Below are 18,620 nucleotides of genomic sequence, written 5' to 3' on the forward strand. Positions count from 1 at the left end.
GGCTGAGACAGGAGAAATAACAGATTAAATAACTATGAAGATACAAGCCAACAATATAAGTCATTATTGAAAAGTAGAGCCAAGACAAGACCCAGTATTTAGAATAAGGCTTTACTCCTTCTGTAAGATTTTTAAGGAAGAAAATCCTTTATGAGCATTCTTGTGTAAAAACTCCTGAGCCATGTCGTGAATCCTTCTAGCAAATCTAGCTCTAAAAGTCTGAAACATGAGAGACTACGGATTCCAAGAAACAAACTGAGGGTTTTAGAGGAGAAGGCGCATTGGGGGGATGACTGAGCCTGGTGATTAGTATTAAGGAGGGCACGGATGGCATGGAGCACGGGCTATTATACTCAAACAGTGAATCACCGAACACTACATCAAAAACGAATGATGTACTGTATGGTGACTAACATAACACAATAAAAAAAGGAGAGAGAAAAAAATTCTAAAACATTCTCAAAAGCTTAGTTGCTATTCTAAGTCAGTGAGAGTTTGACTATTAAACTTCCAGATGAAGACTCCCCGTGGAGCATTGCAGTCTATGGATCTTTCACTTGTTTGCAATTGCCTTTCTTTCCTGCCTGCTTGCCATTTGTAGGTTTAGGGTTTGTTTTTTGTTTTGTTTTGTTTTGTTTGTTTTTAATACTAGTGATGGTTGGTTTACAGATTCCAAGTCAAAGCAATGCAGACTTCTGTTGGCTCTACTTTCATTAGAGCTAAAGCTGATTTCATCTCATCATTATTATCTTTATTAGGTATGACTTATACCTGCTCTTCTATTGCAGTGATTATGAGAGGGCTGTGAATGCGAATCTCTGTAGGATGTAGGGTCAAGGTCTAATTTAATCCCTCATTTTTAATGATGGGGTCAGAAAGTACTGGGTGCTGGCATTTGCGTTCTTCAGTCTATATTTCTGTTTCATGGATTTTTGGGTAACCTAATCACTAATGACAATTACCCCTCCCCACCTTCTTTGTGAAGAGTACATCATTTCTATCTTGGAAACTTCAGGGGTTTTTGTTTGTTTGTTTTTTGTTTGTTTGTTTGTTTTTAAGATTTTATTTATTTATTTGACAGAGATCACAAGTAGGCAGAGAGGCAGGCAGAGAGAGAGGAGGAAGTAGAGAGCCGCTGAGCAGAGAGCCCAAAGTGGGGCTCGAGCCCAGGACCCTGGGACCATGACCTGAGCCGAAGGCAGAGACTTTAACCCACTGAGCCACCCAGGCGCCCCGGAAACTTCAGTTTTGAAATGCTGCTATGTGAAGGCTCTGCCATGCAGAACATCAGACCAGAATATGCTTTTGAGAAAAGTGGCCTCATCTCCTCCAGGAAGACATTCTTATCCTGTCACTACATCAGTCAACGAATGCAAGCAAATATTTAGGGGAAAGACATTACAAGTCTATCTGCATGACACCAAGAAATCTATTCTAACTGATTTTTCAGCCTGGATTAAATATTAATCTTGGAATCACATGGATAGAAGCACTAGAGGGAACCCCACCCCAAATCCCACAAGGCATGTGTGCAGCCGCATACAAACACACACAAGAGCATCAACTGTTTAACCGAGGCAATTAGAATATATTAGCTTTGTTGTTAGGGAGAGGAGCTGATATCATCATATCAAGCTATGTCTCAGGCTTGCCGGTAGGTACTTAAACCCCATTATCTCCATCATGGTCTCACTACAGCTGTGATTTCTCTGATGATAAAATCAGGGATCAGAGATCAGGGATCAATACAGCGTCTCTAAATTGTGTAGATACTGAAGACAGAAAATTTGCCTTTTTGTTTGTTTGTTTCTCTTTTTTTAAGCCAACATTCTGATGACGGCTTATGACCTGATAGGATAAATAACTAAAAAAAACCATAAACATTTTGCTGAATGGTAATATTAGATGTTGAAAAAATTGCAATTAATTTTACATGTTATAGTACATGAACACAATGTACTCTTCTCACTGTTGGAAATTTAATTTAGGGGCTCAGTTTTTCCATTTCCACTTTTAAGGAGTTATTTGCTAATAATCTGTTAGTTTTAGACCACATGGGAAATTCAAGAGAACATAGTTCATAGTGTTTCAACACTAAAGCAAATACTATTATGAAATTAAATGTTCCCATACAATGTCCAATAGATAGTTGGGTTTACACACAAGAGATATGATTTTCTAAAGTATTCTTTACCACAGTGTACTAAATCACAAAGTATTTCCTTAAATTGTCAAAACTTAATACACCATCAAATGAAAAATAAAGAACTTGAAAAAAATTGCTATGGAGTAGAGCAATATTAAGGGCCTCCATTAAGAAAATCCCTTCGGTTACTTTATTACTTCCAATTTCATTAATTGCTGAGTGTCTTTGGCTAGATCTTGCACCTGAGGTAAAGGTCATGGATCACAAATAGAACAAGCAAATGTAAATTACCCTTGAAACTTCTTCCATGAGTATTGTGAGTGTATTTCTAGAGTTTCACTCCACCACAAATATGCTGAAGAGAAATGAGGAAAGTCCAAACCATATTCATTATTAAACAAGCTACGCGTACAGAACAATACACTTTGAAAATATTTCAGAACAAATAACTGGTTTGAGCTAAACAACTAGTAAAGTAAAAGGAAAATTTTGGCCTTAAGGTTTAGTGTAGCTGAATCTTAAACTTGGATTGTATCATTTTCAGAAGAATGCATTGGAATACTAAGGACAGTGTATCTTAGTAAAGCTGAGTCCATACAATTTTGGTCTCTTCTTAAAGATTAAAAGAGTTACATCATTCTAAACTACATTAAATTCTGTAAACTTGATAGAAGAGAGACAATATTAACTTTTTAGAGGAGGAGGTTTTAAATAGTCTACCCATGATTCTGTGAGTTCTACAAATACTGTATTCAACATTATTTTTGATGCCATGTTGTATCTGTTCTCCTTTTTTGGAAAGTCAATCAATAACTCCCTAAGGGGTGGGAATATTTGTCCATGGAATAAGGAAACTAGGAGTGAAAGAGCCTCCAGAAACAAGTGGTCAGTCCCAGGTCCAAAGAAAATGGTTTTCAAATGTTTGGAATCACTCATTTCTCATAGAAGAAGGAGAGGAGGAAAATCTCTGGCAATTTATTCTCGGTTTATCTTCAGTTGTCTACAGTAAGTAGCCATCAATACCAAGATTTGGCTGAGGGATTGTAAGTGTTTAGAAAAATACTCATAAAGAAGTCTTACAGAGCTGTGTAATAACAAATAACATTTTTCTCTCCTCCTGCCCTCCCCTCCCCACACCTCCTCCTTAATCAAACTCTTATTCCTCCTAAAACATGGCTTTCCTTAAAGCAGGCCATTTCATCTGACTTCATTCAAGACTAAACCTGGACATGAACTATCTTAAGGAAAAATGTAAATATTCTTCAAATATATTTATATGTAAGAAAATATTTTGTTGTTCTGAACACTTTCATGTTTTCATAAGATCATGTTTCAAGTGTGAAAATGGATGCTTCTGATATTTCTGTTTAACTTAAGTCCCCATTTTCATGGGGGGGGGGGTGGCTCGGCTGTAGAGTTGAGCCACTCGATGTGGCTTTGTCCTCACAGAACCAGGCAGAGGTTCTGCATCTCAGAACCTCAATGAGAAGCCAAGAGAAGAACACATCATATGTGAAAAACTACTGCAGAAATGTACTTAAGGGAACAAAAGGCTCTTCCCATTCTTCAGGATCTCATGGTCCAATGAGGAAAACCAAAAACCAATGTGATACCATTTCAAGATATAACTGTTGGCAATATTTAGAATACAAATTAGAGGTGTCAGAAATGTTTTAAAGGAACAATTGTTAAGACAACTTATATATTATGATTCTATTTTGTGAACTACAATTAGAAATACCAATTGATTTAATCATTAATTTCATTAATTACCCAGGGGAAAAAAGGTCAGATAAGGCCCTATGATATTTTTATTGTATGTTCGGTCTGTAAGTATAATTTCAAATCACTCAGCAGAAAATCTCGTTTACAAAGTTGCACACTAGGGAATAGTTTTGTTGCTGAGACAGTTAGCACTAAATGAGCTATGCTGACAATAACTAAATCTTGGTGGTTCTAATTTTGATATTCAAATAATCTCTTGAAAAGAGTTGCCATGAATGTCTGTATACAATGTGGTGAGGCCTGTTTACATTCTTCTACACCAAACACATGCATGGAAAAAGCCAACCTGGGGTGATTGATTTATGCCATAGAAATCTGGTCTAGAAAAATAAAGGGGCTCCGTGAAATGGTACAGCTGGGACAGCACATTGTGGGAACTGTCAAATCTGGATTCAGCAAGAAAATAAAAGACAGTTTTGTGGCCAATAAAAAACAAATTCACATAATGATCATCTGCATGTCCTTCCTCACGGAGGAGCATCTGGGTCAAGTCCGTACTGCAGGCTTTCCAGTAGAGTAATGGAAATGAAAGCACTTTGAAAATTATGAAAGAAGGATGAGATAAGCAGCAGAGTTGGCTGGAGCTCCTGCAACTTATTTGAGCCCCAGAGCAACACTCTTAAGTGATTATTTGGTTCCTCTCGGAATAATGAACTTAACTTTTGTGCACAAGACTGTTTTTGACTTGTAACAAAGAGAAAGCTGGAGTGGTATGGGCTGATATTGATAAAGATGGAGACTTTCCAAAAAAGGAGAACAGATACAACATGGTATCAGAATAAGAATCCACCTAACCAAAGGTCTGAATTCAGCAGTCAGAACAGTTTCTGGATTCTTGGAATGTCTTGGTCAGCAATAATAAACCACTCCCCACTTGGTACACAGAAGAATGACCTGGAAACTTATCTTCAAAGGCAGTTGATGTGGCCCTGCCCCCAAGAGATTCTCCGTGTTTGGATGATTTCTATGCCGTAGTCCCCTGACTGCACCTTGAAAACTACTGACTCCTAGTCCCTGCTGTAGAGCCTTTAAGTCTCTTGTTTATTGCCCAATTCTTTTTTTTTTTAAGATTTTATTTATTTATTTGACAGAGAGAGACAGCCAGAGAGGGAACACAAGCAGAGGGAGTGGGAAAGGGAGAAGCAGGCTTTCCAATGAGCAGGGAGCCCCATGCGGGGCTCGATTCCAGCACCCCGGGGATCATGACCCGAGCCAAAGGCAGACGCCCAATGACTGAGCCACCCAGGTGCTCCAATTGCCCAATTCTTGATAAGCAGCCACATGGAGAACCTCTTGTGAGTCAACCTATTTCATCTTTGTAATCCACAAATTATTTAAACTTGAACAACGTCCCTAAGTATCTGTTAAATTAATGAAAAAAAATCAACCCCAGATTAAGGAATAGATTTTAAAGTTTTCTGGTGATGCCCAATTTGCCTGTAGATCTATCCTCATAATAAGATAATTAGTTCTATTTGGGTTTTTTTTTTTTTTTAAATAGTTTTCAGCTCAGTGAAAGCATTGCAGTAAGTATACTGGATCATGGTTAGAACTATCCCTTGTATACCACGTTGCTTGAAATTTCAGTAACACTTTAATGTCCTAAATTACTAATTCTCCTAATTTAATAACAAAAAATAAAGAAAACTGACACATTGTTTCTGCCCTCAGGAGATTATAATTTAGTGACAACATATTAACAGAGAAACATGAGAGAAATACAAAATACATAATTAAAGTACATAATTGGGAGCCAAGCTGTATGATTTCAGACTACAAATAGCTGAGTGCTTCAGAGGAAAAGGGGCATTAGTGGGACTGGAGTAATTAAGGAGGACTTTGAAGAAAAGATAGAACTTCTTTCAATGATATATTTGATTTAGATATTTAAAGGAAAAAGAACATATGTGAGAGAAATAAGATGAGTGGGGACAGGGAGACACAACAGATCTTAGAGAAGGTCTCTGGATGTTAAAGGTAGATATCCAAAGCATGTCCGTTTCATGAGGGATTAATTAAAGAAGGCAGCTAGTCCTTTAATATTTGCCACCACCAATAAAGCCCCAAGTAAGGAAAAAGGGAATGAAGTCAACTTATAGTTGGCGAGAAAATATTCCACCTATACACTCTGAGTGTAAATATGAAGGGAAAAAAACTTCTGGGTCAGCATGTTTGTTTTCTAAACTTTGTGAATTTCATTTATTATCTATAGAAAAGATACCACATGATTGGTCTTATAGATGTTATAATTCTAAAAGTGTTCTTATAGTCTTAATTTTCCAAGTGAAAAAATATATTTGTGTATATATATATATATCTTTGTTTTTATGTTATATTGTCACCATATATTTAAAAGTATTTATACTCGTATATATTGTTCAGGGGTCCTTACCAACTCTGGACTTAGCAAATTATGTGAACCATAGAAATCAGAGCTAGCTCAGGGACCTAGGCCCTTCATGAACTTAGGCTTCAAGATTAAATAGAAAATCGAAAAGCATGTAAGCGCTTAGCTTTAGATTACTTCTGACAACATCATAGACTCGCATGTTGCTTCTGCTGTGCTTCTGAATGCATTGGCTTCCTTCTGTCAGGTTTAGAGAGTCGTATGCTGACTTGCTTCATCACTTGGGAATTAACTGTTGTGTCCTTGTGGGACAAAGACTCTTGTACAAGAAAGTGCAGTATTACGTGCGCTGCTGTGGGAAACGATGTGTCTGTTCCAATACGTGTACTGTGAGCAATAAAGAATCAAACTGAAAGACTTGGCTCTTCAGCTTTCCTTTTCTTCCCAATTATTTAGTTTTTGGTGTAATTTAACCCTAAACCGCTTACCTCGAAACTTCTTTTTAATCCAGTGACACCCAACATGATCCACTGTGGGTTGGTTTATTGGTTGGTTGAAATGATTAGAAGTAATACACAGACGGACATTTCCCTTTTTAATGACAAATTTAATATGTACTGGATGGAAAAATATAACTACCCCATCAAATTCATGATGTCATTGATATTAATGAATTCCCTTAATGTTGACTTTAGATAAGACAAAGCCATGAGGGTTAAATATGCTGAAGTTTCGGCAGGACTGAAGTAATTCTTTTAAATGTCTATAACGGTCCCTTTTTGAACAATAGCAAATAAACTCAAATACTTGTGTGTTCCTGTAAAGCAGATTGCCCTGTTACCTTTGTAATTCCAAGTAATCTCCAACATACCTGGAATAGACAGGTAAAAATATACAGACTATAAGGCCTGGCTCTCTATGAAAGTGGGTTTAGTTAGTCCCTGGGGTCACCACTCTAGTTAACAGACTCCATTTGATAAAGTTCATTTCATGTGGAAAAGGAAATGCTTGCTTAAGTAAATCTCAAGCTTAGCTTGAACAACCTCATTCTTTCACACTTGGAAAACATGGGGGAAATAAAATAAAAAATACACTTGAAGCACTGTAACATTCAGTGAACAAGAGAGGATTCTTTAAGTAAGAATAAAACAATCTTGCCACCACTAACACTATCTATATTTCAAATTTGTTCTTATATTATGATGTATAGCACTTCCAGCCTATGTAAATTTTTCTCATTTCCCCCAGGTAAATAGTTTAGTGGTATTATACCAAGTAACATATTCTTTTTCCCCAGTACTCCTGAAAATGGTGTAAAAATCAATAAGGACACGTTTCGTACTCACTGTGGTTAGCAAAGCACAGTGACTAACTTGGTGCCCAGCATGCAATGAATCCTCCAGAAATATCTATTAATGGATGTAAACGAATGTGTTTACTAAAGAATATAATGAAAAGAAAGAACTTACACCACAGATAAGAACTGTTAAGAGTGTAAATTGCATATAGACACTGAAAAGTCCTAGACCTCCTAAATCTCAGACATCATCCACCTTTTCATCTCAACCTTAAAATATGTTCAGCTTCAAGATGGAGTACTATTTCTTCCGGCCTGAAAATCCACTCAAGGCTCAATGTGACCATCCTGTCTGCTCCACAGAATGGCCAGCTCTGCTGCTAGGTTTGTCATGAAAGCTGAGACAATGTAGATGAATCTGTGTGAATAAATTTGCATGGTGGTAGCAAGCCACTTGTGGAGCTGTGGGCTCCATCTCCTCATTAACCCCCAAGATTTCAGCACAGGCGTGGTGGACAGTTCCTCACGCAGGGCTATTCTCCCGTCTCCAGCAAACCAAAGTGACTGCTTTTCTTCCTCCTGGTTTTCTCCAAAACTGTGGAAACTACTCAGCTGCAGCATAGTAGCCAAGAGTTAGGAGGTAAATTCCCCTTTGGTGAGGGACAAGAACTAAAGAGAGAAAAGGGAGGGAAACAGTGAGGGGAAAAAACCGATGGACAAATGTTCCACCCTTTCTTTTGGTGGAATATTTCTGAGGCATCTTCAAAATGGTTCCTTAGGGTCAGCATGATCCAGCCCCCATTCTACACATTGGTAACCAACTCAAAAGCATACCCTTCATTCACTTCCCTTCCTTCCTCTGTCTCGCTCTCCCAACGTTCTCACTTCTGCTTCCTGAATTTACCTCCAAAATGTAGTATGTCCTCCCAAATCCTTGCCTGAGGCTTTGTTTCAGGTACCGTTCAATGCTACAATTTTTTTTTAAGTAGATGTCTAACGAGTGGTGGATTAGATGCCATCATAAGAATGAGACACCAAGAATAGATCTCATTGTATTTCTATTCAGAGTTTGCCTTCTAAAATCTCAAAGAGCTGGCACTGCTTATGTATATCAGTTGTTACACCCCTAATATGGTACAATTTTATGATTTACAAAAAAGTTCCTTCTCTGTACTAGTGAACCATAGTGGATCTTGTCTATTCATTTTTGTCTCCTCATTCTCTATTATGTAATTCTTAAGTACTTAACATACAATCATTGCATCTGTAAAACAAAGATAGAAACACCTAATTTATGCATGCACTGTGAGGATTAAATTAAATTATACATAAAAGTAGTTATAAGATACACAGCCAAGGATATATTTTCAACATTAATCTAAATTATTACTAATCAGACTCAAGACTAATCAGAATTCTAACCATATCAAGTTACAAATATTCATTGAGAAATGCTGTGCACAAAGCACTTCCTACATGCTAGGATAAGACAAAAAGGCAATAAAAATTGTCCTCAATAATTTATAATCTTGCTAAAAGACCAAATGCAAACACTTAAAATTTAAGTAATAGCACAATATTTAACTAGCAGTTCAAGATGCCAAGAGAAGCAAAAAGGAAGTGCATGGTGGGTTCCCCAATTATTAACATAGAGAATAGTTGCCAAGAAAATTGAGAGAAGAGAAAAAGCCTTCCAGGCTAAGCCTGCAAGAAGAGGCAGTGGGATATGAGTTGATTGTTCACAGAGAGATATGAAAGAGCAGAGAAGGGATCAGGTGCAACAAACAGCAAGGGAGGCATTCACAGCACACCTCAGCAAATGAGAAGGCATAAGATGGCACAGAGACAGAGCAGAGCAATAGGAACTATGAAAATTTAACTTGCTTACAATAGGATATCAAGAGCAGAATAACAGTCTAATTCAGGTAGTGCTCATAGGAAAGAGGAATTTGGGGGGGCTGTTTTCTTGCAAACTAAGACATCTTGAAAATATCCGGTGTGAAAATAATAATACTATTATGGACTGAATATTCATATTCAATATTCATGCTCATATTCATCCCCCTAAATCCATATGTTGAAATTCTACCCCACAGGGTGGTAGTATTTGGGGGTGGGGCTTTTAGGTCCTGAGAACAGAGCCTTCATGAATGGGATTAGCCCCCAATAAAAAGACCACAGAAGCTCCCTTTGATCCTTCTGCCACGTTAGGTAGAACAGAGCAAGGCTACCATCTATTTATGAGACACCGAATCTATCAGTGCCTTAATCTTGGACTTCCCAGACCCCAGAACTATGAGAAATTTTTCTTGTTTATAAGCCACCTAATCTATAGTATTCTGCGATAGCAGCCCCAATGAGCTAAGACAAATACTCTGTGACTTAACTTGTTTCTGGTTTAAAATAAATAGAAAGTAAGCAGAATGATAGTACTATCTTGGAACCTGTCTATAAATCTAAATTATTACAAAATAATATGTTTACTAAAACAAAATTTAAATGTTGATCATGGAAGTCGAGGAGGAAAACAATTTGGTCTAGAATATTTTCCTTATGAATCCCAAAATTATTTTGGCATTTACAGTTCTACAGTTTTTTCAATTAGTTAAATGGCAAAATTAGGCCAATCCTTTTATCAGAATCACTAACAAAATTTGTAACCATCAAACTATAATTCAAGTGCAACAGGGCTTTTTTTTTTTTTTCAGGGAGTTTTAAAATGCTCTACCTGAGTCAATTAGCTTCATATTTTGTTATATAACAGTGTAAGCCCGAAAGCTTCATCCTAACCCCAAACACACACACACACACACACACATACACACACTCCTAGATCATAGAATTTATAGAAGTATAAAATAATAGGAAGCTCAGAATGTCCATAGTCATCTTTTTTCCTCACTTTATCCACACATTTATTTATCATCTAAAATATGTTGTGAATCTAGTACATGACTTGGTCATTCTCAGGTATTATAAAAGAGACTCTGGTTGACTCCAGCTTATTTCTGATCTATTTCTACAGCTTTTTCCAACTTACTCTCTCAAAGAGACTCCAGTACTGATAATTAAAATGATGTTTCAACTTTTGCCCCACACTAAACCTTGAATGTCACATGTCTCATGTTAGGTGACACGGTTGTGGCAACTTCCAAGTTTGACAAAGACTAAGTCTTAAACTGGAAAAGAAAAAGTGAAAATCGGTGACAATAATAAATATTAGAATATCGATTTGTTTGTTTGTTTAGTTTCTTAGTCCTCTTGGCCATGACTGGAGAGAGGTGTATGGAAATATCCTGAGACAACATCCCAACAGCCAGCTGAAGGGAAGAAAAGCAACAACAACAACAACAAAAAAGAGCCGGGATCAACGAAAACAACTCTTCCAAATAACATATTCTGTGTTAGATCTACAGGAGAAAGAGTTCTTTTAGTGTTTAATATTCAATATTTAATGCAAGCACCCTTATTTCATTCACAATCAGTCATTTTCTCTGGAAAGGATATAATTAGTTACCAGAAGGACTGGAGACAGCTAAAAGAATCAGTGCCCTTGCTTGGAACATGGAACACATTCTTTTTAATGCCAAGATGTGAAGGATGTGGAGACACTGATTTTTACAGCCAAATGGTGAGCTATAGTTTCTTTCAAATTGGACACTTGCTAAGTTTACCCACATCACACATTGTTCATCTGGGCTATAATTCACACTGTCCTACTTGCTAATAAGAGAGTGATGGACATTATTAGTATGCCTTAGTATGAATTGCTTCCCTTTAATTTCTTTTTAAAGACTTTTTATTTATTTTTTTAAAGATTTTATTTATTTGAGAAAGAGAAAGCATGAGTGGGGTGGGGGAACAGGAGGGGCAGAGGGAGAGATAAAAGCAGACTCCTTCACTGAGCAGGACCCTGGGATCATGACCTGAAGCGAAGGCAGACAGTTAACTCATTAAGCCACCGAGGCACCCCCCCCCACTTTTTTTGTCTTAAGATTTATTTATTTCAGAGAGAGAGTGCATACATGCTATTGAGTGGGGGCGGGGGCAGAGGGGGAGGAAGAGAAGCAGACTGTCCACTGAGCCTGAAGCTGGAGGCAGGGCTCCAACCCCAGACCCGGAGACATGATCTGAACTGAAACCAAGAGCCAGTGGACCAACCAAGAAAGCCACCCAGATTCCCCTGTGCTCTTTCATTTTTTTATGTCAGTTACATATGTTTGGATTTTTATAAAAATGAATATTGTCACATAGTGATCCAAAGGTGCACGTGCACCCAAATGTTTATAGCGGCAGTGTCCACAATAGCCAAACTATGGAAAGAATCTAGATGTCCATCAACAAATGAATGGATAAAGAAGATGTGGTATATATATATATATACAATGGAATACTATGCAGCCATCAAAAGAAATGAAATCTTGCCATTTGCTATGACGTGGTTGGAACTAGAGGGTATGATGCTTAGCGAAATAAGTCAATCAGAGAAAGACAACTATCATATGATCTCCCTTATATGAGGAAGTGGAGAGGTAACGTGAGGGATTTGGAGTCTAGGAAAAGAATAAGTGAAACAAGATGGGATTGGGAGGGAGACAAACCATAAGAGATTCTTAATGTCACAAAACAAACTGAGGGGGGTTGAGGGGAGGGGGGTAGAGAGAGGGTGATGGGGTTATGGACATTGGGGAGGGTATGTGCTATGGTGAGTGCTGTGAAGTGTGTAAACCTGGCGATTCACAGACCTGTACCCCTGGGCTAATAATACATTATATGTTTATTAAAAAAAATTTAAATTTAAAAAAAGAAAAGAAAAAATGAATATTGTTATATCTTATAATGGGAATGATAGAGTCAAATAGAGTGACACTTAGAAAATCCAGAGGGATTCAGATTCAGCATCAAAACTGCTACTTCCATGAAGCAAGCACTGAGAAGGAAGTTGAGGTGAAGGCCATCTATCTACAGAATCAGAGAGGGAACCCGGCCCATTAAGAAAAATGGCTCCCACATAATTCAACTTAGGACAAGTGGGGAGTGAGCATCTACAAGGCAACCCCACTGTCACTGGCGGCTTATGAAATGCACTATGTACACTAGACGGGCAGCTATTTGAATACTTAAGTTGCTAAAAGGTGACAGATTCTTTCTTTAAGAGTTTGAAGGGTTACTCTTGGTACCTCTTCTTACCGTTCTCGTTTTAAGTTCACATTCTAGAAGTCTTAACGAAACTCCCTGCACCCTCATTCTCCATTCTCACCCCCCACCCCCTGTGAGAGGGCAGAAAATACAGTCGCAAACCACCGGACCACAGAAAGGCAACTTGTACATTTGTCAGTGCCACTCCTAGGAGGACAAAGCAGGATATCGCATTCTGTAGTCTCCTATTGTTGAAAGGACACAGAGCAAATAAAAAAGTCTTCTTCCTTATCAGATTTCAGAAAAAGATATCAAACGCAAATATACTGAAATAATGGAAAGGCAGCAAAAAGGGTGATCTTCTCTGCTAAGAATTTGACATTAACTCCCAGTGCCCCAAGGCAAGAGTGCAATGTTTCTGTTTCCAAGCGAATTGAAATCTGGAGTCCTGAGTAGGTGTTTGTGCTGTCTAAAATAGAAGCAAATGTATTCTGAATTTTCCTGGGTGTCACCACCAGTCCATGAACACAAATGAAGTCACATTAGTCCTGAATGTCACTGGCTGGTCAACCTGCCGAGCTAACCAGAGGGCCTCAGCATCCTGTTCCGTTGTTACGTGTGGATCTGGCGGGGAAGGGGATCCCTTTGCTGAGATGCTGTGTCAGCTCGTTCTTCGACCTCAGGCTCCTCAATGACCCAAACCACCAACGCTTACCATCCCCCAGCTGCCATGCTGCCTTCTCTCACCATGATAACCCAGTTTTGCCCACAGAACCATCTCTTTGGACTGCAAAATGTACAGAGCTTTTGAGTTGCCAGAAAGAAAAGCATTTCTTTTCCTGCTACACAGAAAATGCTCTTCGCCCCTCCTTCATATCATCTTTTTTTTTTTTTTAAGATTTTATTTATTTATTTGACAGAGAGAGATCACAAGTAGGCAGAGAGGCAGGCAGAGACAGAGGGGGAAGCAGGCTCCCTGCTGAGCAGAGAGCCCGATGCGGGGCTTGATCCCAGGACACTGAGATCGTGACCTGAGCCGAAAGCAGTGGCTTAATCTACTGAGCCACCCAGGCGCCCCTCATATCATCTTTTGTAGTAAACCGGGTCTGTATACCACTGCTTATGTCCTGCGCCTAACAATATGTCCTATGAAAACAGGCTCCAGCTTCCACCTGCAAAAGTTCTCTTGCTCGAAGGTCAAATCCAGCCCAGGTGCAGGGCTGCTCTTTGCCTTCCTCCAGGCTCTGCTTGATTCAGAGACTTTTCACAAGACTTCTGCCTCTGGTTTTTTTCTCCTTTAATACAAATCAACTCATGAATGTAAATGATGAAGGTCCGTGGCCCAGTGGAGCAGCAGACTGGATCCCAGTGCAGATTCAGTGAAAATTACAGCTGTATTGAAAACAGATTAAGTGTGAGGAAGGACGTAGGTGTTGCTGGTTTACTTCTTTGGGGGACTTGAAAGAACAAATATTAAAGGAAAGAAAAATTCAAGGGATCCTTAGCTTGCTGCAAATCTGAGTTCAGTCCTACCCAAACAAGGTTGGTTGGTTTGTTTTTCTTTCTTTTTATATTTTTTATATTTATATTTTCTTTCTTTTTTTTATATTTAAGATGTATTTATTTATTTATTTATTTGACACACAGAGAGAGAAATCACAAGTAGGCAGAGAGGCAGGCAGAGAGAAGGAAGCAGGCTCCCCTGCCGAGCAGAGAGGCCCAATGGGGCACTCAATCCCAGGATCCTGAGATCATGACCTGAGCCGAAGTCAGAGGCTTAACCCACTGAGCCACCCAGGTGCCCTGTTTTTCTTTTCAAATAAGAACTTTTGATATCAACTTTAGACATGATCGTTCTTGGCCTCAGACCGTCTGAATCAGCAGGCCCCCCAAGCATTCAGGGGACATGAATGTGGAAGGCCAAAATGAGACCTATTTAGCTCCCATTAGCAAAATGAACAGAAAGAAAACAGAACTGCAAACTGCTTAGTTTAACCAAAACTGACAATTGATAAAAATGGAATTTTGAAAGCAAACAGGATAATGTAGCAGTTAAGATGCTAAAAGCAAACGTATTCAGTGGTATTTATTCCACTTTCTAGCCGTTCCTCTGAAATCCTATAGACCAGATCGAGATAACAGCATTCGAACCAACAAACCTAGACCCTGATTTTATTCAGTGCATTTGGAGAGAGGTCCCAGAATCTACTACACTCCACTTTCTCCACCAGCTGTAACCGTTCAGGGAGGGCTTCAGAAAATTCAATTTTATGGTGAAAGGCTGCAGCATTTCTCTCTCCGTATGCTAGAGTCTCAAACTATTCATTCCCTCCATTCATGGTGGTCTCAGGAGAGAAGGAGGTCTACATCTTCAGTTGCTGGTAAATACAAAACAGAATTTCTGTTAGCAAACGAAGGATGCAAATCACAGTCTTGATTTTGGTTTGTACATGCAAATCAGCAAGCGGCAGCTCAGCCAGGCCCCCTGAACCCAGCAGGACCAGAGTCCAATAAGCATCCCTTAAATGGAATCCTGGAAGTCCTTTCTCTTCTTGCATAGTCCCTCTCCTGGAGCACGTTGCCCAGCAATTAAAGGTGTTGAATTCATGCAGAGCGCCTGTTACCCAGATGAAACCACACACAGAAAATTGGGAGACACACGGCAGCATCAAGTACGGTAATTAAGGAAATTGTCTTTATGCTTTCCTATGAATATGAATGACGGCATAAAGGGCAGAGAAATGCAGCCTCTTCATTAGGAAGAGAGCCTGAGGCAGGCAAGGCACCCTGTCTCCAGGAGATCCAGGAAGGCTTAGGAGGGAGAGATAGAGACAGAAGCCAGGGTCTTTCAGTAAAATGTAGGAGCCCAGCTACTTGCAAATAGAAAAATAAAAATGGACAAAACTTGAAGCCTGGGTGCAGTGGCTGATCCATCAGCCTCGGTCAGAAAGAGGACGGAAAGCGCCTTGGCAGAATGTCATGTCTGAAAGTCTCCTGGGGAAAGTGCCCGATTGTGCCCCAGAAGGGGGTTTTCGCCTACCTCGCCTCAGCACTGCTCGTCTTTCCCATAATTCCTGCCCGACCAGGAGCACTTTTGAACCCTCCTGTGTTCACCGTGTTGTGCATCCCCTGACAGCGAGGCGGCACAAGCCGTCGGTTCTAAAGAGAGCTGAGGACGAGTGCAGGGAGGTGCTGGCCTGGGCTCAGAGAAGCACCCGGTGCCTGGCTGGGAATAAAGAGTAAGGCCTTGGTCCAGGGTGATGGGAGAAAAAACTCTCTAAAGCCTTGATATGTAAGGGAGTCATTTTAGATTTAGGTTTAAACCCTAAGTCTCATTTATGGCCCCCCCAACCATGCATTGTACACCTGCTGTATGCATGCGTAGCTTCAAGGAAAACCATCTCGTCCATCAGAGCTGCTCTTCCCTGCCTTCCCTGACGGTAAAACTGATGACTCCTGCCTAATGTTCTTCTATCATCTTTTGAGCTTTCACAAGACGTAAAAAAGTTTGTAACTATAGAAGCTGTTCATTCTCCAGGATACTCTGTTGTTTGTGAAACTGAGTTTCCTGGGCAGCTGGGCTAGCTTGGGCTCAAAGAAAACTCTTTCTTTGTTTTAGAGATTTAGAAGATTTGCTCATTTGCGTCAAGAAGGGCCACCTTGAGGAAAGCAACCAAGAGACACTGAAGACTGAGGATGTAGATCTGGGGGACAAATGGGGTCCATCATGGCAGGAGTAAAGAAATAGTCAAGAATGAGGAAATAGGGCCCATTGCTTGGATAGTATTTGCCCTGAAAAGGACAACTATGCAGTTCTAGCTCAGTCTCCCTTGTAGACTTAGCCACATGGTCTAAAGCAGTCCCAGATTCATTTCGCAATGATCTTGGATTGCCCTGATTTCACTCTGCCAGTTTGAAAAGGCTTTTTAAAATGTTACAGAAATGGGATGCCTGGGAGGCTTACTCCGTTGAGCATCCGGGTCTTGACCTCAGCTCAGGCCTTGACCTCCGGTTCATGAGTTTGAGGCCCATGAGTTCAGGTCCCCACCCTGCGCTGGGCATGGAGCCCACTTAAAAAAAAAAATATTACAGGAACATTTAAACTCGTGCATCTGATGTTCATTGCAAACAAATATTTATAACAGCCAGAAATTAGAAACAATATAAAAACTCAACTTCAGAAGATTAAGTAAATTATGGTATTCTTATAAACGGAATTTCATGGGACCATTAACAAGATACTGCATTTGTGTAATGATCTGATTTTCCATGTCTATTTATGTTAATTTGAATGTTATTTTTATGTAAGTGTTTAAAATCCTTTACCCAGGGAAGAATTACTTGGATAGCCCCCTTGGTTTTTTTTTTTGTTTTGTTTGCTTTGCTTTTTTTTTTGTTTTTTTCCAGTGTGGGAAAGTGAGCCCTCTTAGATTCCTGTACCTGGATGAGGTCATGATCTCAGAAGATACCTAGGAATCTGCAGGGCCCTGGGAGACAGGGGGTCACAGCCCCAGCATTCCCTGCCCCCGCACCCCCAAAGACAAGAACTCAGGGAGGCCTGATGGAGCTTTCTGGGTTTGTGCTGACCAAGTTTCACTGGCAAGAACTAACAAGGGGTCACCTGAAATAAACTGACCTGAATGAAAAGGTTCGTGATTCCAGGCTTTTGGCTGAGCTTTAACACCAGAGCCTAAGAGTTTGGGCGGTAGAGCTGATGCGAATACTTCCTGCGTCTGGTTCTGGACTTCATGCGTCTGGTTCTCGGGCGCCAGGCCCCTGGAGCGCAGCGGCTGCGCTCTGGGAAACAGTGACCGTGCCAAGAACACAGCCAACTTGGGAATCCAAGCATGGAATGTGGGTGAAGCGGAGAGAAGATAACGCAGCCCGTCTGCTCTCTCGATTCAAACCTGGTCAGCTGGGGCACAAGCACCCCTGTCTCCCCACCCCCCACCCCGAAGGAGTTCTGCCGGACTCCACACCCACCTCGCTTCGCGACTGCTTGAATCCCACCGAGTAAGAAGCACCCAGGACAGTGCCCAGCCTCAGTGAGTACTCGACAAACAGCAGGCGCTGTCTGGTGGGAGCTCATCGCAAATGTATGCGCAGCTCCTTTTCTTATGATTAATCAGGGTAGATTTGTACCCGCATTTCCGAATAAGGCATGCTTTTTCTTGCTCCAAGTCACCTTCCCTGGAAAATTTGTCCTTCCTGTGCATTATTTATCATTTATATCTACTTGTAATGTGGTGAGATAACAATTACACAAGTCACCAAATGAGTCAGGTTAACTTCAAGCTTTGTTTGAGTCTAACATGAAATGTGCGGTTCTCAGTCTTCATAATAAGATGTTTCTATAGTATATCCGTTGGTATATTTCAAGGGCAGTAACAGAAGCCGTGACTCACCCAGGCTTAAACAATAAGGAACTTTATTATTCAGATAGCAGGAAGTAAAGTAGTTAACTGCAGAGTGATGTGATTCAGTGGCTGAAGCTATCGCATCAGGCACCCAGAATTTTCTACCTTTCTGCTCTGCTGTCTGGAGTGTCGGCTCTATCCTAAGCATGCTTCTTGCTTTGGTCCGCAGATGTCTGTGGCAGCAACTATAGCAACATGGTGTCTTGTTGATATCTAGAAAGAGAGAGTGAGAGAGAGGAATCACTGCCCAAAGATGGAATGTATCTTTTTGCTGTGGTATGAGCCCAAAATGTCAGAAGCCCACTCCTGCCTCAGAAACTGCTGTGGAGGAATGCCAGGTGCTGGTTGCTTTAGGTTAATTATCCACCTTGGCTCCCCTGGGGGCTGTGGCAGTTTCCTCTTAATGAGCTGCAAGGGGCAGAAATGGATACTTGAACAAAATCGGGATTTCGGTAGGAAAGAGAAAAGGGCATTGAATGTCAGGTAGCT

The sequence above is a fragment of the Mustela putorius genome, unplaced genomic scaffold, assembly GCF_011764305.1.
Source record: "Mustela putorius furo isolate JIRA1106 unplaced genomic scaffold, ASM1176430v1.1 tig00000228_pilon_pilon_pilon, whole genome shotgun sequence".
Taxonomy (NCBI): domain Eukaryota; kingdom Metazoa; phylum Chordata; class Mammalia; order Carnivora; family Mustelidae; genus Mustela; species Mustela putorius.